This window comes from Falco peregrinus, chromosome 18, assembly GCF_023634155.1.
Source record: "Falco peregrinus isolate bFalPer1 chromosome 18, bFalPer1.pri, whole genome shotgun sequence".
NCBI lineage: Eukaryota > Metazoa > Chordata > Aves > Falconiformes > Falconidae > Falco > Falco peregrinus.
The window spans coordinates 6,714,304-6,739,693 of record NC_073738.1 but is presented as its reverse complement, the minus strand read 5'-3'; the positions used below and the strand labels follow the sequence as shown (position 1 = coordinate 6,739,693).

At 53.3% G+C, this 25,390-nt stretch overlaps 1 long non-coding RNA gene across 1 annotated transcript; it reads right to left on the bottom strand.

Moving 5' to 3' along the window:
• Positions 1 to 19,410: 19,410 nt before the first annotated feature.
• On the bottom strand, positions 19,411 to 23,201 carry LOC129782616 (uncharacterized). The gene is made up of 3 exons (XR_008744670.1): positions 22,615 to 23,201; positions 21,135 to 21,241; positions 19,411 to 19,974 (listed from the first exon to the last, which is right to left on the bottom strand). It is a non-coding gene; the product is annotated as an uncharacterized LOC129782616 (long non-coding RNA).
• Between the last annotated feature and the right edge of the window lie 2,189 nt (positions 23,202 to 25,390).

Sequence of the window (25,390 nt, the reverse complement as noted above, 5' to 3'; positions counted from 1 at the left end):
TGGATAACTGGCTAGCTGAAAAAGTTCACATAAACATAGTCTAGCTGGCTGGACAAAAATGCGCATCGCTCTCAGCTTATCTGAAGTAAAGCACAAATACGCTGCCTTTGGCTGTTCTTGTTACACAATAACAGGAAGATTTCGGTGGGAAAAGAATGTTGCAGGTGGGAACAGATAACTACAGAAGAGAAACTAGGGGTGGGCTTGATATTTAGGCAACTCACCAATAATGAGCTTAACTTTTGCAATACGTATGAGCTAATTATAACAAGGCATAAAAGGTGACTGTAAGGTACAATAAACGAAGTCTGCTGATCACTCAAATTGATTGACTGTGTCTTCCCTCCGTCGCGACAGAGGAGCACTGTACCGAAGGGGATTAGTGGTACAACTGATCTCTGCTCGCTGTCTGCCACGCCAAAGTTCTTTGGGTCGGGGACTGCTGCTCGCAGTGTTCCGCAGAGCCGGGCTCAGCCAGGTCTCGGCATTCACTGCAACGGGCACAGCCCTGTAGCGCAGGGAGGCCTGCGCTGGCCACGCACACTGCGTCCACTGCGGGGTTCCCTCTGCACGCGCGGTCCTGAGCTACTGTCCCCATCAGCCCCTTCCCTCCATACTTACAGTAGATCTCCCAGCTTGTTCTTCAGCTGGCTCAGATACTCCTGCTTCTCCCTGACATCCTGGCTCCGGGGCTTGGCCACGAAAGCTTCAGCGCTGCCCGCCTCCTCCTGAAAGAAATTACAGCTGTGTTAGCACCGAACATGTGTTCCGGTCTGCACAGGAGCTGCCTCTCAATGTGCACGAAAATAACGCGGCTCTCCTAGAAATGGAATTTCCATGTGAAAAGTGGAAATAGAGAGAAAGAATATGGGAAAAACTCCCATCACAGAAAAGGCACAAGCTTGCACTGCCATTGTCTGCAGAGGGCCTTCAGGTGTTAGAGCTTGTGGTGGGCACTCCAGCTTTGTAAGTCTGATAAACCTAGCTAGTCTTATAAAACTAATTTAATCCCTAATTTATTCCCATTCTCCTGAAAAGGAAAGAGCCAATCCAAGAACTAGTTGATGCCAAGCAGGTACAGCACTGAAGACCTCATTGACAACTTATCCTTATTCAAAGAATTAAACTGACGTTACTTAAGTTTTAGGGATTAGAGATTTAATTAAGGATTACATTTGTTTTAGGGATTTAGGGATTATATTAGGGATAGGTCTTTTGTGTGGGTCTCGCAGTACTACAAAACACATCTGTCGGCACCTTTGCAACTTGTCTCGAGTGCTCCAGGGTGGAAAAAAAATGGGACTCTCTGAGAGGTTCTGCCCAACAAAACCAGAAAAGGAAAGATCTTCCTTGGAAATACCTTTCAGGAATGGCAGGGAAAACGGTTCAAGCTTCTGGAAAGGCTGAGGAAAAGATGTCGAAGGATCAAAGAAATGCTACTCTATCCCAGAGAGAAACCTCTGGATACAGTCGTGCTTAGTATGACGTGAAGAATTCTTGCAACGCTTCCTTGTCCCTGTATCATTGCCTGCTTCCCCCATGTGCTGGGTACGGTGCAATGGGACATGGTGAGTTGAATGAACTTCCTCATGCCACAAGAAGCAGTCATTCCTTACATGTAGTCTTGCTACTTAGGTCATTCTGGCGCTTGTCTGCATTAATCTCGTCAGCAGAGAAGTAACCCCGGGAAAACCCAAATACTGCTCTGCTGGACACTTCCCGGTCACGGCCACCAGTACCGGGGCAGGGAGAGGGGAGGAGACGAGGCTTTTCAGCAGCAGGAAGCTGTTACTTTGGCTTGGCCATATAGCGCAGCATTAGCTGGGGGCTCGAGCCCACTAGAAATACCTGCATGTCCGGTGGTTCACGTTGGCATCATTGTCAAGTGTGGCTACTTCAGCTATGTCTTCAGTACGCTCACCGTTTCAGCTTTTCTAGTGCACCTGAGTTTCCCTGGCTTGAAAGTTTTCAGTGTTTACACTAAGAAGAAGGTGGTGAATATTGAAGACACCGGCCACGAAAGTAATTCTCCCACCTTCCTAATGGGTATTTATTACCAATTAATCTCAGTGGAAACAAGCAGTGAAGAAAGCTTCCACATACCATGCAGGGAAGCCATTTCCCTCTCTTAGAGCTCCCGTTGCTATTTCTTCCAGAAGCACATCCACCAGCTGACGGGCTGGTCCTTCCCCTCAGCCAGAGAACCCCACTGGTCAGCTCCGCCTGGAAATCACCTCTGCAACAGCAAAAAGACACCGAGCTGCTAGGAGAATGTGCCCACACATACTGGTTTTGTGTGAATCCCACTAGGAGCCTAAGGATAGATACAGATCTCCAGGCATGTGGTTGGTCTCCTAAGCTGTCTAAGGCAAAATGGAATACCCTGCAAGCACCTCTCAGGCCACTCCTACAAGCCTAGGAGAAAATGGGGTGTTGCAGGTGGGCTTAGGGGTTGGGGTTAGGGGTGTGGGAAAATCACCCTGAGGTGGGGGGAACTCGAGAAAATTGCGTCCTAACGGAAGCATAGTATTACGGAAAGCTTTTTTTAGGGTAGAATACAGCTATAGCCTGGAGGACGGTTGGCACGCACACAGTCTGTATCACCACAGTTCCCTAAGCAGCAGCTCAGCGCACGCCGACAGCGGTGACGGAGGACGCGCTGAAGGCAAAAAGCCAAAAGCAAACCCCTCGAAGCCCAGAACCGTGCTCAGGAACACAGGAGTTAAGCCTAAAACCGGTTGAAAGCTGCCTCCTACCTGTTCTCCCGCCACCTTACCCCCTCCAACGTCAGCACCTTTCCTCGCGATCCCTTTTCGCAAACAAAAGACGGACGCCTGCGGTATCAGCTCGGTACCGAAGCACCACGATGCGCTTGCCGGCTGCATGCTCTCTCACAAGGCTGACAGCTTCTCTGCACGCAACAGCCGAGGCCCTGTGAAAGGGGAGGAAGGCAAACACCGATGACATCTCGCAGGGGTCAGGAGGAAGTCAGGATGCACTTCAGTCAGAGCCCAACGCCTTACCCAAAGGAATTACCACAGCAGAACAAGAGGCAGGAGCGATCAGTAGACAGGCAGAAAACACGCACGGCAGCGATACCCACGTCAGACTGGCAGGACGCTTCCAGTCGCTTCACCACGCAGCTTTGTTTTGAATTTAGTTCAAAGGTAATCAGATTCTTAACGCTCATTCTGCTTTTAATAGCTGCTGGAGAAAGGCTAACACGTGGCATTGGCATTACAGTCGGAATTCCAGTCTAAAAATCACGGCAAAGCTGTGCTTTGTCAAGCGACTTTCAAAGCAGGCTCTGGAGCCTTTCAACAAGACAGTCAAATCTGGAGTCCCAAGGGAACTCTGTGCCAGCTCCATCAGTACATCTGAGCTCTCTCACAAAGTACACCGCCATACAGAAACGTAAGTGGGTTTATACCTCGGGCTCATTTACAATCTAGAAAAATAATACTGCCCGACCGGACGCGCTGCTTCAAGCGCCTAGCAGGCCCGGCTGCGTAACCACGAGGGACCGACAATTCCTCCCCGGCCGTTGCCCGAGCCGCAGCGCAGCACTCGGAAGCGGCGGGCACACGGAGCCTCGCGGGCCCTCGGCAAGTACAAAGGTTATCCCTCCGTAGTCAGCAGTCCGACTCACAAGCACAAGGCACACGGGGAAAAGTAACATCTCGACTGACCTTCGGTTCCGCTCCCCTTGATTTGTCAATGTACAATTCCAGACGAACCTAGGGACAAAGGAAAAACAAAAGACCCCCGTTTCACTGGGAAGCAAATCAAAAGGCCTCTTCCCCTCGGCTGCTCCGGACCCGGAGCTGACTGTCACGACACAAGATCAGCCAGACACCCGAGTAGCTGCTGCCTCCCAGCCCATCCCGGTGGTTAAACGCTTGCGGAGAAATCAGCAGTCGGGGGCGACGGGTGGGGATTCTGCTACTGGCTTTCTTTTCTTGCCTTTGCCCGCTCGCAGGGGCGGGAAGAGGCTCCTGAGCCACCCCACCCCGCGACAGCGTTACCGCAGGCCCCAAGGCAGCCTCTGCGGCCCGCGGGGGCCGGCAGCCCCAGTCGGCTGCCACGGCTCAGGCCAGCGGCTGGGGGAAAGACAAAGCCCCGCGCAGAGCAGCGGCGGCTGCGGCGGCTGCCCGGGCAGCCCGGAGGCGGCGGGTGGGCGGCGGGGCGGCGCGGGCCGACCCCTCTCCCGGGCGCCGCCGCCACAAGCGAGCACCGGGGCCGCCCCGCCGCCGCTCCTCGCCGAGGTAGCGGCGCGGCTCCGAGAGACAAAAAAAAAAAAAAAAAAAAAACACCCAAAAAAGGGCAGCCCCGTGAGGAGCCCGCTGACCACCGTCACTGCCGGGGAGACGAGAACCGGCGGCAGCCCCGCCGGTCCCGGGCCGGGCCGCCCGCCTGCCTCAGCCCGCCCGCCGCCGGCACCAGGCGCTCCCTGCCGCGGCCGAGCGCCGGGCCGCCACATCCCCCCGACTCGGCCGCTGCCCGCCGGCCCCCGGCCGCCCTTCAGCCCGAGCGCTCACCCAGCGCGCCGCCGCACGTCCCGGCCCGAAACTCTTCCAGGTTCCCGGCGAAGGCTCCGCACCTCCACAGCCACTCCAGCGCGCCGCGCGGGCCGGAAATGAACCCACCTTCCGGGGCCGTATGCGTAGCCCATACGTACGAGGCCGGAAGCCCCGCCCCTTTGGCGTCACGTCGTTTCTGCGCATGCGCTGCCCGATAGTTGGAGCGCTGCTGCCATCTAGCGAAATATATTTGGGTACTGCAGCCGGCCCTGTTGGTGGATAGCTACTGCCACCTAGCGAAACTTAATTGGGTACTGCAGCCGGCCCTGTTGGTGGAGCGCTGCTGCCATCTAGCGAAATATAAATGGGTACTGCAGCCGGCCCTGTTGGTGGAGCGCTGCTGCCATCTAGCGAAATATAATTGGGTACTGCAGCCGCCCGGTTGGTGGAGGTCCTTTCCTGCTATTTTGTGACTTGTGTTGGATGTGCCTGGCACCAGGTTCGAGTATTAAGGCAGAAAGCCCCAGGGCCTCGTACCTCTGGGTGGTACATGCTGTGTCACACCAGCTATGGTGCCTTCCTGCTTTACAAATGCAATCAGTTTTGGCAAGTTTACAAAACTAGTGCTTTATGAGGAAGGTATCTTTGGATTTCAGCTTACCCCTTTCTACTTTTCATATGCCTACATCGCAAGAAAAAGAAAGGGTTTTGCTTCTCAGGTTTGCTCCAGTTACTCGGCAATTCAGGCAGGACCACAGCAGAGCTGTTTTCCTACAGTCTTTTTTGTTTCCAGAATCCTCCCTCCCCTCCCTAGAGAGGGCTATGTGCAGGGCAAAGCGGACACTATGAGTAGGGACGACTGAGTAAAGTTACCAAAGGGCACGTGGTGCCTTCCTCGCAGCAAGGGACTGATTTCAGTTTTTCTATGCTTGGATGACTTTTGCAGCTCAGAGTTTGGTTAAATCTACTCGTGGGGCAGCACTTGAACGTCTGTTGAGTGATTTCATACTGGACAACAGCAGCCACACCAAGACAAAAGTCTCCTCGGGGACAGACACGATAGCAGACTTCGTGTGGGCTGACCTCACCTTTTGCTTGCAACCGGCACCTTATTTTGCAAAGGAATCTTTGAAACCCTCTTTCTTTGAGACAAGGGACTGTAAGGGCCAAGGGCCAAAGCAGCCACGCTGCAGCCTGGAGCCTGACGGTGGCTTCTCAGGTTCCAGCAATGGCTGTGGAGCACAGCTCTTGTGTCACCAAGCAGAGCGCCTGACACCCTGAAGTGCCTCGGCGCCCCGGGGGTGTGAAGCCTCTGTCTGGGGATCAGGCAGCCTCCCACCACAGGTCTTGCTGAGCTAAAATGACTCTGCAGAGGCTGTAAAATTGTCTCGGAGTGCTGTGCTGCTTAAGATGAAAGCGCTTCCGATAGCTCAAGCTAGCCCACCCACTCAGCTCTTACGAGCTGTACCTCCATATGCAATGGGAAGAAGTATTTAACGCAGTAACTCCAACTCTCGGCTTGGCACCCAAACCCGTAGATCAAACAGTCCATTTATTCTTATTATTGGAAGTCTCCTTCCTCCCCTCCGAAGCCTGTCGTGCTTCCCTCCCTGGGCGAGGGCCCTACTCGTCTCGCATATCCAGCAAGCAGCCTCTCGAGTGCAGTTTCCACAGGCACATCTTCTTGATCCGGCAGGTCAACGTAGGTATCTAGCGTCTGATCGTCGATACCGGGATCAATCGCACAGAAAGCAGTCTTCAGATCATCTGCCTTCCCCTCTCTGTTCGAAAACAACACAGTCACCATTACGTTGTGGTATGTGAAAAGAACATTTACTTACTTGTGTCACACTGAGAATCCATGTTGCCCGAAATGCAGAGCAGAGATGTCTTTTGATACAGTCATCTCTGCCTCTACTAGCATCCCGTTGTTAAACACATGTGCAATAAAGACTGGTGAATGCTAAACCTCAAACTGACCGGAAGTTAAGAAATCTTAGATTCATGATAACCTGGGAAGACCTTAATTTCACTCTATTGTGCATTGATATCCCTTATTACAGAACTGTACTTCTTGCTAATCCAGTGCCCACGTTGGACAGGATTTCACTTCACAGGCACCTGCCCACCTCTGGCGTTCTCCTCGGTGCTCGGTGTGGCACCAGACTTTTTTTCAATGCAGTAATTGCCTCTTGTTTTGAGGTGGAATTATTTCTCAGATTTGCACCAGTTGTCAGTCCTATTTGCTCTTCCCACTCCTCAGAACCAGTCTCTGAAGATGTACAGGATTTTACCGCTATTTTTGGAGAGCTGAGGAGTGTGGATAACTGGCTAGCTGAAAAAGTTCACATAAACATAGTCTAGCTGGCTAGACAAAAATGCACATCGCTCTCAGCTTATCTGAAGTAAAGCACAAATACACTGCCTTTGGCTGTTCTTGTTACACAATAACAGGAAGATTTCGGTGGGAAAAGAATGTTGCAGGTGGGAACAGATAACTACAGAAGAGAAACTAGGGGTGGGCTTGATATTTAGGCAACTCACCAATAATGAGCTTAACTTTTGCAATACGTATGAGCTAATTATAACAAGGCATAAAAGGTGACTGTAAGGTACAATAAACGAAGTCTGCTGATCACTCATATTGATTGACTGTGTCTTCCCTCCGTCGCGACAGAGGAGCACTGTACCGAAGGGGATTAGTGGTACAACTGATCTCTGCTCGCTGTCTGCCACGCCAAAGTTCTTTGGGTCGGGGACTGCTGCTCGCAGTGTTCCGCAGAGCCGGGCTCAGCCAGGTCTCGGCATTCACTGCAACGGGCACAGCTCTGTAGCGCAGGGAGGCCTGCGCTGGCCACGCACACTGCGTCCACTGCGGGGTTCCCTCTGCACGCACGGTCCTGAGCTACTGTCCCCATCAGCCCCTTCCCTCCATACTTACAGTAGATCTCCCAGCTTGTTCTTCAGCTGGCTCAGATACTCCTGCTTCTCCCTGACATCCTGGCTCCGGGGCTTGGCCACGAAAGCTTCAGCGCTCCCCTCCTCCTTCTGAAAGAAATTACAGCTGTGTTAGCACCGAACATGTGTTCCGGTCTGCATTAGAGCTGCCTCTCAATGTGCACGAAAATAACGCGGCTCTCCTAGAAATGGAATTTCCATGTGAAAAGTGGAAATAGAGAGAAAGAATATGGGAAAAACTCCCATCACAGAAAAGGCACAAGCTTGCACTGCCATTGTCTGCAGAGGGCCTTCAGGTGTTAGAGCTTGTGGTGGGCACTCCAGCTTTGTAAGTCTGATAAACCTAGCTAGTCTTATAAAACTAATTTAATCCCTAATTTATTCCCATTCTCCTGAAAAGGAAAGAGCCAATCCAAGAACTAGTTGATGCAAGCAGGTACAGCACTGAAGACCTCATTGACAACTTATCCTTATTCAAAGAATTAAACTGACGTTACTTAGGTTTTAGGGATTAGAGATTTAATTAAGGATTACATTTGTTTTAGGGATTTAGGGATTATATTAGGGATAGGTCTTTTGTGTGGGTCTCGCAGTACTACAAAACACATCTGTCGGCACCTTTGCAACTTGTCTCGAGTGCTCCAGGGTGGAAAAAAAATGGGACTCTCTGAGAGGTTCTGCCCAACAAAACCAGAAAAGGAAAGATCTTCCTTGGAAATACCTTTCAGGAATGGCAGGGAAAACGGTTCAAGCTTCTGGAAAGGCTGAGGAAAAGATGTCGAAGGATCAAAGAAATGCTACTCTATCCCAGAGAGAACCTCTGGATACAGTCGTGCTTAGTATGACGTGAAGAATTCTTGCAACGCTTCCTTGTCCCTGTATCATTGCCTGCTTCCCCCATGTGCTGGGGTACGGTGCAATGGGACATGGTGAGTTGAATGAACTTCCTCATGCCACAAGAAGCAGTCATTCCTTACAATGTAGTCTTGCTACTTAGTCATTCTGGCACTTGTCTGCATTAATCTCGTCAGCAGAGAAGTAACCCGGGAAAACCCAAATACTGCTCTGCTGGACACTTCCCGGTCACGGCCACCAGTACCGGGGCTGGGAGAGGGGAGGAGGACGAGGCTTTTCAGCAGCAGGAAGCTGTTACTTTGGCTTGGCCATATAGCGCAGCATTAGCAGGGGCTCGAGCCCACTAGAAATACCTGCATGTCCGGTGGTTCACGTGGCATCATTGTCAAGTGTGGCTACTTCAGCTATGTCTTCAGTACGCTCACCGTTTCAGCTTTTCTAGTGCACCTGAGTTTCCCTGGCTTGAAAGTTTTCAGTGTTTACACTAAGAAGAAGGTGGTGAATATTGAAGACACCGGCCACGAAAGTAATTCTCCCACCTTCCTAATGGGTATTTATTACCAATTAATCTCAGTGGAAACAAGCAGTGAAGAAAGCTTCCACATACCCATGCAGGGAAGCCATTTCCCTCTCTTAGAGCTCCCGTTGCTATTTCTTCCAGAAGCACATCCACCAGCTGACGGCTGGTCTTCCCCTCAGCCAGAGAACCCCACTGGTCAGCTCCGCCTGGAAATCACCTCTGCAACAGCAAAAAGACACCGAGCTGCTAGGAGAATGTGCCCACACATACTGGTTTTGTGTGAATCCCACTAGGAGCCTAAGGATAGATACAGATCTCCAGGCATGTGGTTGGTCTCCTAAGCTGTCTAAGGCAAAATGGAATACCCTGCAAGCACCTCTCAGGCCACTCCTACAAGCCTAGGAGAAAATGGGGTGTTGCAGGTGGGCTTAGGGGTTGGGGTTAGGGGTGTGGGAAAATCACCCTGAGGTGGGGGGAACTCGAGAAAATTGCGTCCTAACGGAAGCATAGTATTACGGAAAGCTTTTTTTAGGGTAGAATACAGCTATAGCCTGGAGGACGGTTGGCACGCACACAGTCTGTATCACCACAGTTCCCTAAGCAGCAGCTCAGCGCACGCCGACAGCGGTGACGGAGGACGCGCTGAAGGCAAAAAGCCAAAAGCAAACCCCTCGAAGCCCAGAACCGTGCTCAGGAACACAGGAGTTAAGCCTAAAACCGGTTGAAAGCTGCCTCCTACCTGTTCTCCCGCCACCTTACCCCCTCCAACGTCAGCACCTTTCCTCGCGATCCCTTTTCGCAAACAAAAGACGGACGCCTGCGGTATCAGCTCGGTACCGAAGCACCACGATGCGCTTGCCGGCTGCATGCTCTCTCACAAGGCTGACAGCTTCTCTGCACGCAACAGCCGAGGCCCTGTGAAAGGGGAGGAAGGCAAACACCGATGACATCTCGCAGGGGTCAGGAGGAAGTCAGGATGCACTTCAGTCAGAGCCCAACGCCTTACCCAAAGGAATTACCACAGCAGAACAAGAGGCAGGAGCGATCAGTAGACAGGCAGAAAACACGCACGGCAGCGATACCCACGTCAGACTGGCAGGACGCTTCCAGTCGCTTCACCACGCAGCTTTGTTTTGAATTTAGTTCAAAGGTAATCAGATTCTTAACGCTCATTCTGCTTTTAATAGCTGCTGGAGAAAGGCTAACACGTGGCATTGGCATTACAGTCGGAATTCCAGTCTAAAAATCACGGCAAAGCTGTGCTTTGTCAAGCGACTTTCAAAGCAGGCTCTGGAGCCTTTCAACAAGACAGTCAAATCTGGAGTCCCAAGGGAACTCTGTGCCAGCTCCATCAGTACATCTGAGCTCTCTCACAAAGTACACCGCCATACAGAAACGTAAGTGGGTTTATACCTCGGGCTCATTTACAATCTAGAAAAATAATACTGCCCGACCGGACGCGCTGCTTCAAGCGCCTAGCAGGCCCGGCTGCGTAACCACGAGGGACCGACAATTCCTCCCCGGCCGTTGCCCGAGCCGCAGCGCAGCACTCGGAAGCGGCGGGCACACGGAGCCTCGCGGGCCCTCGGCAAGTACAAAGGTTATCCCTCCGTAGTCAGCAGTCCGACTCACAAGCACAAGGCACACGGGGAAAAGTAACATCTCGACTGACCTTCGGTTCCGCTCCCCTTGATTTGTCAATGTACAATTCCAGACGAACCTAGGGACAAAGGAAAAACAAAAGACCCCCGTTTCACTGGGAAGCAAATCAAAAGGCCTCTTCCCCTCGGCTGCTCCGGACCCGGAGCTGACTGTCACGACACAAGATCAGCCAGACACCCGAGTAGCTGCTGCCTCCCAGCCCATCCCGGTGGTTAAACGCTTGCGGAGAAATCAGCAGTCGGGGGCGACGGGTGGGGATTCTGCTACTGGCTTTCTTTTCTTGCCTTTGCCCGCTCGCAGGGGCGGGAAGAGGCTCCTGAGCCACCCCACCCCGCGACAGCGTTACCGCAGGCCCCAAGGCAGCCTCTGCGGCCCGCGGGGGCCGGCAGCCCCAGTCGGCTGCCACGGCTCAGGCCAGCGGCTGGGGGAAAGACAAAGCCCCGCGCAGAGCAGCGGCGGCTGCGGCGGCTGCCCGGGCAGCCCGGAGGCGGCGGGTGGGCGGCGGGGCGGCGCGGGCCGACCCCTCTCCCGGGCGCCGCCGCCACAAGCGAGCACCGGGGCCGCCCCGCCGCCGCTCCTCGCCGAGGTAGCGGCGCGGCTCCGAGAGACAAAAAAAAAAAAAAAAAAAAAACACCCAAAAAAGGGCAGCCCCGTGAGGAGCCCGCTGACCACCGTCACTGCCGGGGAGACGAGAACCGGCGGCAGCCCCGCCGGTCCCGGGCCGGGCCGCCCGCCTGCCTCAGCCCGCCCGCCGCCGGCACCAGGCGCTCCCTGCCGCGGCCGAGCGCCGGGCCGCCACATCCCCCCGACTCGGCCGCTGCCCGCCGGCCCCCGGCCGCCCTTCAGCCCGAGCGCTCACCCAGCGCGCCGCCGCACGTCCCGGCCCGAAACTCTTCCAGGTTCCCGGCGAAGGCTCCGCACCTCCACAGCCACTCCAGCGCGCCGCGCGGGCCGGAAATGAACCCACCTTCCGGGGCCGTATGCGTAGCCCATACGTACGAGGCCGGAAGCCCCGCCCCTTTGGCGTCACGTCGTTTCTGCGCATGCGCTGCCCGATAGTTGGAGCGCTGCTACCATCTAGCGAAATATATTTGGGTACTGCAGCCGGCCCTGTTGGTGGATAGCTACTGCCACCTAGCGAAACTTAATTGGGTACTGCAGCCGGCCCTGTTGGTGGAGCGCTGCTGCCATCTAGCGAAATATAAATGGGTACTGCAGCCGGCCCTGTTGGTGGAGCGCTGCTGCCATCTAGCGAAATATAATTGGGTACTGCAGCCGCCCGGTTGGTGGAGGTCCTTTCCTGCTATTTTGTGACTTGTGTTGGATGTGCCTGGCACCAGGTTCGAGTATTAAGGCAGAAAGCCCCAGGGCCTCGTACCTCTGGGTGGTACATGCTGTGTCACACCAGCTATGGTGCCTTCCTGCTTTACAAATGCAATCAGTTTTGGCAAGTTTACAAAACTAGTGCTTTATGAGGAAGGTATCTTTGGATTTCAGCTTACCCCTTTCTACTTTTCATATGCCTACATCGCAAGAAAAAGAAAGGGTTTTGCTTCTCAGGTTTGCTCCAGTTACTCGGCAATTCAGGCAGGACCACAGCAGAGCTGTTTTCCTACAGTCTTTTTTGTTTCCAGAATCCTCCCTCCCCTCCCTAGAGAGGGCTATGTGCAGGGCAAAGCGGACACTATGAGTAGGGACGACTGAGTAAAGTTACCAAAGGGCACGTGGTGCCTTCCTCGCAGCAAGGGACTGATTTCAGTTTTTCTATGCTTGGATGACTTTTGCAGCTCAGAGTTTGGTTAAATCTACTCGTGGGGCAGCACTTGAACGTCTGTTGAGTGATTTCATACTGGACAACAGCAGCCACACCAAGACAAAAGTCTCCTCGGGGACAGACACGATAGCAGACTTCGTGTGGGCTGACCTCACCTTTTGCTTGCAACCGGCACCTTATTTTGCAAAGGAATCTTTGAAACCCTCTTTCTTTGAGACAAGGGACTGTAAGGGCCAAGGGCCAAAGCAGCCACGCTGCAGCCTGGAGCCTGACGGTGGCTTCTCAGGTTCCAGCAATGGCTGTGGAGCACAGCTCTTGTGTCACCAAGCAGAGCGCCTGACACCCTGAAGTGCCTCGGCGCCCCGGGGGTGTGAAGCCTCTGTCTGGGGATCAGGCAGCCTCCCACCACAGGTCTTGCTGAGCTAAAATGACTCTGCAGAGGCTGTAAAATTGTCTCGGAGTGCTGTGCTGCTTAAGATGAAAGCGCTTCCGATAGCTCAAGCTAGCCCACCCACTCAGCTCTTACGAGCTGTACCTCCATATGCAATGGGAAGAAGTATTTAACGCAGTAACTCCAACTCTCGGCTTGGCACCCAAACCCGTAGATCAAACAGTCCATTTATTCTTATTATTGGAAGTCTCCTTCCTCCCCTCCGAAGCCTGTCGTGCTTCCCTCCCTGGGCGAGGGCCCTACTCGTCTCGCATATCCAGCAAGCAGCCTCTCGAGTGCAGTTTCCACAGGCACATCTTCTTGATCCGGCAGGTCAACGTAGGTATCTAGCGTCTGATCGTCGATACCGGGATCAATCGCACAGAAAGCAGTCTTCAGATCATCTGCCTTCCCCTCTCTGTTCGAAAACAACACAGTCACCATTACGTTGTGGTATGTGAAAAGAACATTTACTTACTTGTGTCACACTGAGAATCCATGTTGCCCGAAATGCAGAGCAGAGATGTCTTTTGATACAGTCATCTCTGCCTCTACTAGCATCCCGTTGTTAAACACATGTGCAATAAAGACTGGTGAATGCTAAACCTCAAACTGACCGGAAGTTAAGAAATCTTAGATTCATGATAACCTGGGAAGACCTTAATTTCACTCTATTGTGCATTGATATCCCTTATTACAGAACTGTACTTCTTGCTAATCCAGTGCCCACGTTGGACAGGATTTCACTTCACAGGCACCTGCCCACCTCTGGCGTTCTCCTCGGTGCTCGGTGTGGCACCAGACTTTTTTTCAATGCAGTAATTGCCTCTTGTTTTGAGGTGGAATTATTTCTCAGATTTGCACCAGTTGTCAGTCCTATTTGCTCTTCCCACTCCTCAGAACCAGTCTCTGAAGATGTACAGGATTTTACCGCTATTTTTGGAGAGCTGAGGAGTGTGGATAACTGGCTAGCTGAAAAAGTTCACATAAACATAGTCTAGCTGGCTGGACAAAAATGCGCATCGCTCTCAGCTTATCTGAAGTAAAGCACAAATACGCTGCCTTTGGCTGTTCTTGTTACACAATAACAGGAAGATTTCGGTGGGAAAAGAATGTTGCAGGTGGGAACAGATAACTACAGAAGAGAAACTAGGGGTGGGCTTGATATTTAGGCAACTCACCAATAATGAGCTTAACTTTTGCAATACGTATGAGCTAATTATAACAAGGCATAAAAGGTGACTGTAAGGTACAATAAACGAAGTCTGCTGATCACTCATATTGATTGACTGTGTCTTCCCTCCGTCGCGACAGAGGAGCACTGTACCGAAGGGGATTAGTGGTACAACTGATCTCTGCTCGCTGTCTGCCACGCCAAAGTTCTTTGGGTCGGGGACTGCTGCTCGCAGTGTTCCGCAGAGCCGGGCTCAGCCAGGTCTCGGCATTCACTGCAACGGGCACAGCCCTGTAGCGCAGGGAGGCCTGCGCTGGCCACGCACACTGCGTCCACTGCGGGGTTCCCTCTGCACGCGCGGTCCTGAGCTACTGTCCCCATCAGCCCCTTCCCTCCATACTTACAGTAGATCTCCCAGCTTGTTCTTCAGCTGGCTCAGATACTCCTGCTTCTCCCTGACATCCTGGCTCCGGGGCTTGGCCACGAAAGCTTCAGCGCTGCCCGCCTCCTCCTGAAAGAAATTACAGCTGTGTTAGCACCGAACATGTGTTCCGGTCTGCACAGGAGCTGCCTCTCAATGTGCACGAAAATAACGCGGCTCTCCTAGAAATGGAATTTCCATGTGAAAAGTGGAAATAGAGAGAAAGAATATGGGAAAAACTCCCATCACAGAAAAGGCACAAGCTTGCACTGCCATTGTCTGCAGAGGGCCTTCAGGTGTTAGAGCTTGTGGTGGGCACTCCAGCTTTGTAAGTCTGATAAACCTAGCTAGTCTTATAAAACTAATTTAATCCCTAATTTATTCCCATTCTCCTGAAAAGGAAAGAGCCAATCCAAGAACTAGTTGATGCAAGCAGGTACAGCACTGAAGACCTCATTGACAACTTATCCTTATTCAAAGAATTAAACTGACGTTACTTAGGTTTTAGGGATTAGAGATTTAATTAAGGATTACATTTGTTTTAGGGATTTAGGGATTATATTAGGGATAGGTCTTTTGTGTGGGTCTCGCAGTACTACAAAACACATCTGTCGGCACCTTTGCAACTTGTCTCGAGTGCTCCAGGGTGGAAAAAAAATGGGACTCTCTGAGAGGTTCTGCCCAACAAAACCAGAAAAGGAAAGATCTTCCTTGGAAATACCTTTCAGGAATGGCAGGGAAAACGGTTCAAGCTTCTGGAAAGGCTGAGGAAAAGATGTCGAAGGATCAAAGAAATGCTACTCTATCCCAGAGAGAACCTCTGGATACAGTCGTGCTTAGTATGACGTGAAGAATTCTTGCAACGCTTCCTTGTCCCTGTATCATTGCCTGCTTCCCCCATGTGCTGGGGTACGGTGCAATGGGACATGGTGAGTTGAATGAACTTCCTCATGCCACAAGAAGCAGTCATTCCTTACAATGTAGTCTTGCTACTTAGTCATTCTGGCACTTGTCTGCATTAATCTCGTCAGCAGAGAAGTAACCCGGGAAAACCCAAATACTGCTCTGCTGGACACTTCCCGGTCACGGCCACCAGTACCGGGGCTGGGAGAGGGGAGGAGGACGAGGCTTTTCAGCAGCAGGAAGCTGTTACTTTGGCTTGGCCATATAGCGCAGCATTAGCAGGGGCTCGAGCCCACTAGAAATACCTGCATGTCCGGTGGTTCACGTGGCATCATTGTCAAGTGTGGCTACTTCAGCTATGTCTTCAGTACGCTCACCGTTTCAGCTTTTCTAGTGCACCTGAGTTTCCCTGGCTTGAAAGTTTTCAGTGTTTACACTAAGAAGAAGGTGGTGAATATTGAAGACACCGGCCACGAAAGTAATTCTCCCACCTTCCTAATGGGTATTTATTACCAATTAATCTCAGTGGAAACAAGCAGTGAAGAAAGCTTCCACATACCCATGCAGGGAAGCCATTTCCCTCTCTTAGAGCTCCCGTTGCTATTTCTTCCAGAAGCACATCCACCAGCTGACGGCTGGTCTTCCCCTCAGCCAGAGAACCCCACTGGTCAGCTCCGCCTGGAAATCACCTCTGCAACAGCAAAAAGACACCGAGCTGCTAGGAGAATGTGCCCACACATACTGGTTTTGTGTGAATCCCACTAGGAGCCTAAGGATAGATACAGATCTCCAGGCATGTGGTTGGTCTCCTAAGCTGTCTAAGGCAAAATGGAATACCCTGCAAGCACCTCTCAGGCCACTCCTACAAGCCTAGGAGAAAATGGGGTGTTGCAGGTGGGCTTAGGGGTTGGGGTTAGGGGTGTGGGAAAATCACCCTGAGGTGGGGGGAACTCGAGAAAATTGCGTCCTAACGGAAGCATAGTATTACGGAAAGCTTTTTTTAGGGTAGAATACAGCTATAGCCTGGAGGACGGTTGGCACGCACACAGTCTGTATCACCACAGTTCCCTAAGCAGCAGCTCAGCGCACGCCGACAGCGGTGACGGAGGACGCGCTGAAGGCAAAAAGCCAAAAGCAAACCCCTCGAAGCCCAGAACCGTGCTCAGGAACACAGGAGTTAAGCCTAAAACCGGTTGAAAGCTGCCTCCTACCTGTTCTCCCGCCACCTTACCCCCTCCAACGTCAGCACCTTTCCTCGCGATCCCTTTTCGCAAACAAAAGACGGACGCCTGCGGTATCAGCTCGGTACCGAAGCACCACGATGCGCTTGCCGGCTGCATGCTCTCTCACAAGGCTGACAGCTTCTCTGCACGCAACAGCCGAGGCCCTGTGAAAGGGGAGGAAGGCAAACACCGATGACATCTCGCAGGGGTCAGGAGGAAGTCAGGATGCACTTCAGTCAGAGCCCAACGCCTTACCCAAAGGAATTACCACAGCAGAACAAGAGGCAGGAGCGATCAGTAGACAGGCAGAAAACACGCACGGCAGCGATACCCACGTCAGACTGGCAGGACGCTTCCAGTCGCTTCACCACGCAGCTTTGTTTTGAATTTAGTTCAAAGGTAATCAGATTCTTAACGCTCATTCTGCTTTTAATAGCTGCTGGAGAAAGGCTAACACGTGGCATTGGCATTACAGTCGGAATTCCAGTCTAAAAATCACGGCAAAGCTGTGCTTTGTCAAGCGACTTTCAAAGCAGGCTCTGGAGCCTTTCAACAAGACAGTCAAATCTGGAGTCCCAAGGGAACTCTGTGCCAGCTCCATCAGTACATCTGAGCTCTCTCACAAAGTACACCGCCATACAGAAACGTAAGTGGGTTTATACCTCGGGCTCATTTACAATCTAGAAAAATAATACTGCCCGACCGGACGCGCTGCTTCAAGCGCCTAGCAGGCCCGGCTGCGTAACCACGAGGGACCGACAATTCCTCCCCGGCCGTTGCCCGAGCCGCAGCGCAGCACTCGGAAGCGGCGGGCACACGGAGCCTCGCGGGCCCTCGGCAAGTACAAAGGTTATCCCTCCGTAGTCAGCAGTCCGACTCACAAGCACAAGGCACACGGGGAAAAGTAACATCTCGACTGACCTTCGGTTCCGCTCCCCTTGATTTGTCAATGTACAATTCCAGACGAACCTAGGGACAAAGGAAAAACAAAAGACCCCCGTTTCACTGGGAAGCAAATCAAAAGGCCTCTTCCCCTCGGCTGCTCCGGACCCGGAGCTGACTGTCACGACACAAGATCAGCCAGACACCCGAGTAGCTGCTGCCTCCCAGCCCATCCCGGTGGTTAAACGCTTGCGGAGAAATCAGCAGTCGGGGGCGACGGGTGGGGATTCTGCTACTGGCTTTCTTTTCTTGCCTTTGCCCGCTCGCAGGGGCGGGAAGAGGCTCCTGAGCCACCCCACCCCGCGACAGCGTTACCGCAGGCCCCAAGGCAGCCTCTGCGGCCCGCGGGGGCCGGCAGCCCCAGTCGGCTGCCACGGCTCAGGCCAGCGGCTGGGGGAAAGACAAAGCCCCGCGCAGAGCAGCGGCGGCTGCGGCGGCTGCCCGGGCAGCCCGGAGGCGGCGGGTGGGCGGCGGGGCGGCGCGGGCCGACCCCTCTCCCGGGCGCCGCCGCCACAAGCGAGCACCGGGGCCGCCCCGCCGCCGCTCCTCGCCGAGGTAGCGGCGCGGCTCCGAGAGACAAAAAAAAAAAAAAAAAAAAAAACACCCAAAAAAGGGCAGCCCCGTGAGGAGCCCGCTGACCACCGTCACTGCCGGGGAGACGAGAACCGGCGGCAGCCCCGCCGGTCCCGGGCCGGGCCGCCCGCCTGCCTCAGCCCGCCCGCCGCCGGCACCAGGCGCTCCCTGCCGCGGCCGAGCGCCGGGCCGCCACATCCCCCCGACTCGGCCGCTGCCCGCCGGCCCCCGGCCGCCCTTCAGCCCGAGCGCTCACCCAGCGCGCCGCCGCACGTCCCGGCCCGAAACTCTTCCAGGTTCCCGGCGAAGGCTCCGCACCTCCACAGCCACTCCAGCGCGCCGCGCGGGCCGGAAATGAACCCACCTTCCGGGGCCGTATGCGTAGCCCATACGTACGAGGCCGGAAGCCCCGCCCCTTTGGCGTCACGTCGTTTCTGCGCATGCGCTGCCCGATAGTTGGAGCGCTGCTGCCATCTAGCGAAATATATTTGGGTACTGCAGCCGGCCCTGTTGGTGGATAGCTACTGCCACCTAGCGAAACTTAATTGGGTACTGCAGCCGGCCCTGTTGGTGGAGCGCTGCTGCCATCTAGCGAAATATAAATGGGTACTGCAGCCGGCCCTGTTGGTGGAGCGCTGCTGCCATCTAGCGAAATATAATTGGGTACTGCAGCCGCCCGGTTGGTGGAGGTCCTTTCCTGCTATTTTGTGACTTGTGTTGGATGTGCCTGGCACCAGGTTCGAGTATTAAGGCAGAAAGCCCCAGGGCCTCGTACCTCTGGGTGGTACATGCTGTGTCACACCAGCTATGGTGCCTTCCTGCTTTACAAATGCAATCAGTTTTGGCAAGTTTACAAAACTAGTGCTTTATGAGGAAGGTATCTTTGGATTTCAGCTTACCCCTTTCTACTTTTCATATGCCTACATCGCAAGAAAAAGAAAGGGTTTTGCTTCTCAGGTTTGCTCCAGTTACTCGGCAATTCAGGCAGGACCACAGCAGAGCTGTTTTCCTACAGTCTTTTTTGTTTCCAGAATCCTCCCTCCCCTCCCTAGAGAGGGCTATGTGCAGGGCAAAGCGGACACTATGAGTAGGGACGACTGAGTAAAGTTACCAAAGGGCACGTGGTGCCTTCCTCGCAGCAAGGGACTGATTTCAGTTTTTCTATGCTTGGATGACTTTTGCAGCTCAGAGTTTGGTTAAATCTACTCGTGGGGCAGCACTTGAACGTCTGTTGAGTGATTTCATACTGGACAACAGCAGCCACACCAAGACAAAAGTCTCCTCGGGGACAGACACGATAGCAGACTTCGTGTGGGCTGACCTCACCTTTTGCTTGCAACCGGCACCTTATTTTGCAAAGGAATCTTTGAAACCCTCTTTCTTTGAGACAAGGGACTGTAAGGGCCAAGGGCCAAAGCAGCCACGCTGCAGCCTGGAGCCTGACGGTGGCTTCTCAGGTTCCAGCAATGGCTGTGGAGCACAGCTCTTGTGTCACCAAGCAGAGCGCCTGACACCCTGAAGTGCCTCGGCGCCCCGGGGGTGTGAAGCCTCTGTCTGGGGATCAGGCAGCCTCCCACCACAGGTCTTGCTGAGCTAAAATGACTCTGCAGAGGCTGTAAAATTGTCTCGGAGTGCTGTGCTGCTTAAGATGAAAGCGCTTCCGATAGCTCAAGCTAGCCCACCCACTCAGCTCTTACGAGCTGTACCTCCATATGCAATGGGAAGAAGTATTTAACGCAGTAACTCCAACTCTCGGCTTGGCACCCAAACCCGTAGATCAAACAGTCCATTTATTCTTATTATTGGAAGTCTCCTTCCTCCCCTCCGAAGCCTGTCGTGCTTCCCTCCCTGGGCGAGGGCCCTACTCGTCTCGCATATCCAGCAAGCAGCCTCTCGAGTGCAGTTTCCACAGGCACATCTTCTTGATCCGGCAGGTCAACGTAGGTATCTAGCGTCTGATCGTCGATACCGGGATCAATCGCACAGAAAGCAGTCTTCAGATCATCTGCCTTCCCCTCTCTGTTCGAAAACAACACAGTCACCATTACGTTGTGGTATGTGAAAAGAACATTTACTTACTTGTGTCACACTGAGAATCCATGTTGCCCGAAATGCAGAGCAGAGATGTCTTTTGATACAGTCATCTCTGCCTCTACTAGCATCCCGTTGTTAAACACATGTGCAATAAAGACTGGTGAATGCTAAACCTCAAACTGACCGGAAGTTAAGAAATCTTAGATTCATGATAACCTGGGAAGACCTTAATTTCACTCTATTGTGCATTGATATCCCTTATTACAGAACTGTACTTCTTGCTAATCCAGTGCCCACGTTGGACAGGATTTCACTTCACAGGCACCTGCCCACCTCTGGCGTTCTCCTCGGTGCTCGGTGTGGCACCAGACTTTTTTTCAATGCAGTAATTGCCTCTTGTTTTGAGGTGGAATTATTTCTCAGATTTGCACCAGTTGTCAGTCCTATTTGCTCTTCCCACTCCTCAGAACCAGTCTCTGAAGATGTACAGGATTTTACCGCTATTTTTGGAGAGCTGAGGAGTGTGGATAACTGGCTAGCTGAAAAAGTTCACATAAACATAGTCTAGCTGGCTAGACAAAAATGCACATCGCTCTCAGCTTATCTGAAGTAAAGCACAAATACACTGCCTTTGGCTGTTCTTGTTACACAATAACAGGAAGATTTCGGTGGGAAAAGAATGTTGCAGGTGGGAACAGATAACTACAGAAGAGAAACTAGGGGTGGGCTTGATATTTAGGCAACTCACCAATAATGAGCTTAACTTTTGCAATACGTATGAGCTAATTATAACAAGGCATAAAAGGTGACTGTAAGGTACAATAAACGAAGTCTGCTGATCACTCATATTGATTGACTGTGTCTTCCCTCCGTCGCGACAGAGGAGCACTGTACCGAAGGGGATTAGTGGTACAACTGATCTCTGCTCGCTGTCTGCCACGCCAAAGTTCTTTGGGTCGGGGACTGCTGCTCGCAGTGTTCCGCAGAGCCGGGCTCAGCCAGGTCTCGGCATTCACTGCAACGGGCACAGCTCTGTAGCGCAGGGAGGCCTGCGCTGGCCACGCACACTGCGTCCACTGCGGGGTTCCCTCTGCACGCACGGTCCTGAGCTACTGTCCCCATCAGCCCCTTCCCTCCATACTTACAGTAGATCTCCCAGCTTGTTCTTCAGCTGGCTCAGATACTCCTGCTTCTCCCTGACATCCTGGCTCCGGGGCTTGGCCACGAAAGCTTCAGCGCTCCCCTCCTCCTTCTGAAAGAAATTACAGCTGTGTTAGCACCGAACATGTGTTCCGGTCTGCATTAGAGCTGCCTCTCAATGTGCACGAAAATAACGCGGCTCTCCTAGAAATGGAATTTCCATGTGAAAAGTGGAAATAGAGAGAAAGAATATGGGAAAAACTCCCATCACAGAAAAGGCACAAGCTTGCACTGCCATTGTCTGCAGAGGGCCTTCAGGTGTTAGAGCTTGTGGTGGGCACTCCAGCTTTGTAAGTCTGATAAACCTAGCTAGTCTTATAAAACTAATTTAATCCCTAATTTATTCCCATTCTCCTGAAAAGGAAAGAGCCAATCCAAGAACTAGTTGATGCAAGCAGGTACAGCACTGAAGACCTCATTGACAACTTATCCTTATTCAAAGAATTAAACTGACGTTACTTAGGTTTTAGGGATTAGAGATTTAATTAAGGATTACATTTGTTTTAGGGATTTAGGGATTATATTAGGGATAGGTCTTTTGTGTGGGTCTCGCAGTACTACAAAACACATCTGTCGGCACCTTTGCAACTTGTCTCGAGTGCTCCAGGGTGGAAAAAAAAATGGGACTCTCTGAGAGGTTCTGCCCAACAAAACCAGAAAAGGAAAGATCTTCCTTGGAAATACCTTTCAGGAATGGCAGGGAAAACGGTTCAAGCTTCTGGAAAGGCTGAGGAAAAGATGTCGAAGGATCAAAGAAATGCTACTCTATCCCAGAGAGAACCTCTGGATACAGTCGTGCTTAGTATGACGTGAAGAATTCTTGCAACGCTTCCTTGTCCCTGTATCATTGCCTGCTTCCCCCATGTGCTGGGGTACGGTGCAATGGGACATGGTGAGTTGAATGAACTTCCTCATGCCACAAGAAGCAGTCATTCCTTACAATGTAGTCTTGCTACTTAGTCATTCTGGCACTTGTCTGCATTAATCTCGTCAGCAGAGAAGTAACCCGGGAAAACCCAAATACTGCTCTGCTGGACACTTCCCGGTCACGGCCACCAGTACCGGGGCTGGGAGAGGGGAGGAGGACGAGGCTTTTCAGCAGCAGGAAGCTGTTACTTTGGCTTGGCCATATAGCGCAGCATTAGCAGGGGCTCGAGCCCACTAGAAATACCTGCATGTCCGGTGGTTCACGTGGCATCATTGTCAAGTGTGGCTACTTCAGCTATGTCTTCAGTACGCTCACCGTTTCAGCTTTTCTAGTGCACCTGAGTTTCCCTGGCTTGAAAGTTTTCAGTGTTTACACTAAGAAGAAGGTGGTGAATATTGAAGACACCGGCCACGAAAGTAATTCTCCCACCTTCCTAATGGGTATTTATTACCAATTAATCTCAGTGGAAACAAGCAGTGAAGAAAGCTTCCACATACCCATGCAGGGAAGCCATTTCCCTCTCTTAGAGCTCCCGTTGCTATTTCTTCCAGAAGCACATCCACCAGCTGACGGCTGGTCTTCCCCTCAGCCAGAGAACCCCACTGGTCAGCTCCGCCTGGAAATCACCTCTGCAACAGCAAAAAGACACCGAGCTGCTAGGAGAATGTGCCCACACATACTGGTTTTGTGTGAATCCCACTAGGAGCCTAAGGATAGATACAGATCTCCAGGCATGTGGTTGGTCTCCTAAGCTGTCTAAGGCAAAATGGAATACCCTGCAAGCACCTCTCAGGCCACTCCTACAAGCCTAGGAGAAAATGGGGTGTTGCAGGTGGGCTTAGGGGTTGGGGTTAGGGGTGTGGGAAAATCACCCTGAGGTGGGGGGAACTCGAGAAAATTGCGTCCTAACGGAAGCATAGTATTACGGAAAGCTTTTTTTAGGGTAGAATACAGCTATAGCCTGGAGGACGGTTGGCACGCACACAGTCTGTATCACCACAGTTCCCTAAGCAGCAGCTCAGCGCACGCCGACAGCGGTGACGGAGGACGCGCTGAAGGCAAAAAAGCCAAAAGCAAACCCCTCGAAGCCCAGAACCGTGCTCAGGAACACAGGAGTTAAGCCTAAAACCGGTTTGAAAGCTGCCTCCTACCTGTTCTCCCGCCACCTTACCCCCTCAACGTCAGCACCTTTCCTCGCGATCCCTTTTCGCAAACAAAAGACGGACGCCTGCGGTATCAGCTCGGTACCGAAGCACCACGATGCGCTTGCCGGCTGCTATGCTCTCTCACAAGGCTGACAGCTTCTCTGCAGCGCAACAGCCGAGGCCCTGTGAAAGGGGAGGAAGGCAAACACCGATGACATCTCGCAGGGGTCAGGAGGAAGTCAGGATGCACTTCAGTCAGAGCCCAACGCCTTACCCAAAGGAATTACCACAGCAGAACAAGAGGCAGGAGCGATCAGTAGACAGGCAGAAAACACGCACGGCAGCGATACCCACGTCAGACTGGCAGGACGCTTCCAGTCGCTTCACCACGCAGCTTTGTTTTGAATTTAGTTCAAAGGTAATCAGATTCTTAACGCTCATTCTGCTTTTAATAGCTGCTGGAGAAAGGCTAACACGTGGCATTGGCATTACAGTCGGAATTCCAGTCTAAAAATCACGGCAAAGCTGTGCTTTGTCAAGCGACTTTCAAAGCAGGCTCTGGAGCCTTTCAACAAGACAGTCAAATCTGGAGTCCCAAGGGAACTCTGTGCCAGCTCCATCAGTACATCTGAGCTCTCTCACAAAGTACACCGCCATACAGAAACGTAAGTGGGTTTATACCTCGGGCTCATTTACAATCTAGAAAAATAATACTGCCCGACCGAACGCGCTGCTTCAAAGCGCCTAGCAGGCCCGGCTGCGTAACCACGAGGGACCGACAATTCCTCCCCGGCCGTTGCCCGAGCCGCAGCGCAGCACTCGGAAGCGGCGGGCACACGGAGCCTGCGGGCCCTCGGCAAGTACAAAGGTTATCCCTCCGTAGTCAGCAGTCCGACTCACAAGCACAAGGCACACGGGGAAAAGTAACATCTCGACTGACCTTCGGTTCCGCTCCCCTTGATTTGTCAATGTACAATTCCAGACGAACCTAGGGACAAAGGAAAAACAAAAGACCCCCGTTTCACTGGGAAGCAAATCAAAAAGGCCTCTTCCCCTCGGCATGCTCCGGACCCGGAGCTGACTTGTCACGACACAAGATCAGCCAGACACCCGAGTAGCTGCTGCCTCCCAGCCCATCCCGGTGGTTAAACGCTTGCGGAGAAATCAGCAGTCGGGGGGCGGGACGGGTGGGGATTCTGCTACTGGCTTTCTTTTCTTGCCTTTGCCCGCTCGCAGGGGCGGGAAGAGGCTCCTGAGCCACCCCCACCCCGCGACAGCGTTACCGCAGGCCCCAAGGCAGCCTCTGCGGCCCGCGGGGGCCGGCAGCCCCAGTCGGCTGCCACGGCTCAGGCCAGCGGCTGGGGGAAAGACAAAGCCCCGCGCAGAAGCAGCGGCGGCTGCGGCGGGGCTGCCCGGGCAGCCCGGAGGGCGGGCGGGTGTGAGGCGGGGCGGGCGGCGCGGGCCGACCCCCTCTCCCGGGCGCCGCCGCCACAAGCGAGCACCGGGGCCGCCCCGCCGCCGCTCCTCGCCGAGGTAGCGGCGCGGCTCCGAAGAGACAAAAAAAAAAAAAAAAAAAAAAACACCCAAAAAAGGGCAGCCCCGTGAGGAGCCCGCTGACCACCGTCACTGCCGGGGAGACGAGAACCGGCGGCAGCCCCGCCGGTCCCGGGCCGGGCCGCCCGCCTGCCTCAGCCCGCCGCCGCCCGGCACCAGGCGCTCCCTGCCGCGGCCGACGCCGGGCCGCCACATCCCCCCGACTCGGCCGCTGCCCGCCGGCCCCCGGGCCGCCCTTCAGCCCGAGCGCTCACCCAGCGCGCCGCCGCACGTCCCCGGCCCGAAACTCTTCCAGGTTCCCGGCGAAGGCTCCGCACCTCCACAGCCACTCCAGCGCGCCGCGCGGGCCGGAAATGAACCCACCTTCCGGGGCCGTATGCGTAGCCCATACGTACGAGGCCGGAAGCCCCGCCCCTTTGGCGTCACGGTCGTTTCTGCGCATGCGCTGCCCGATAGTTGGAGCGCTGCTGCCATCTAGCGAAATATATTTGGGTACTGCAGCCCGGCCCTGTTGGTGGATAGCTACTGCCACCTAGCGAAACTTAATTGGGTACTGCAGCCGGCCCTGTTGTGG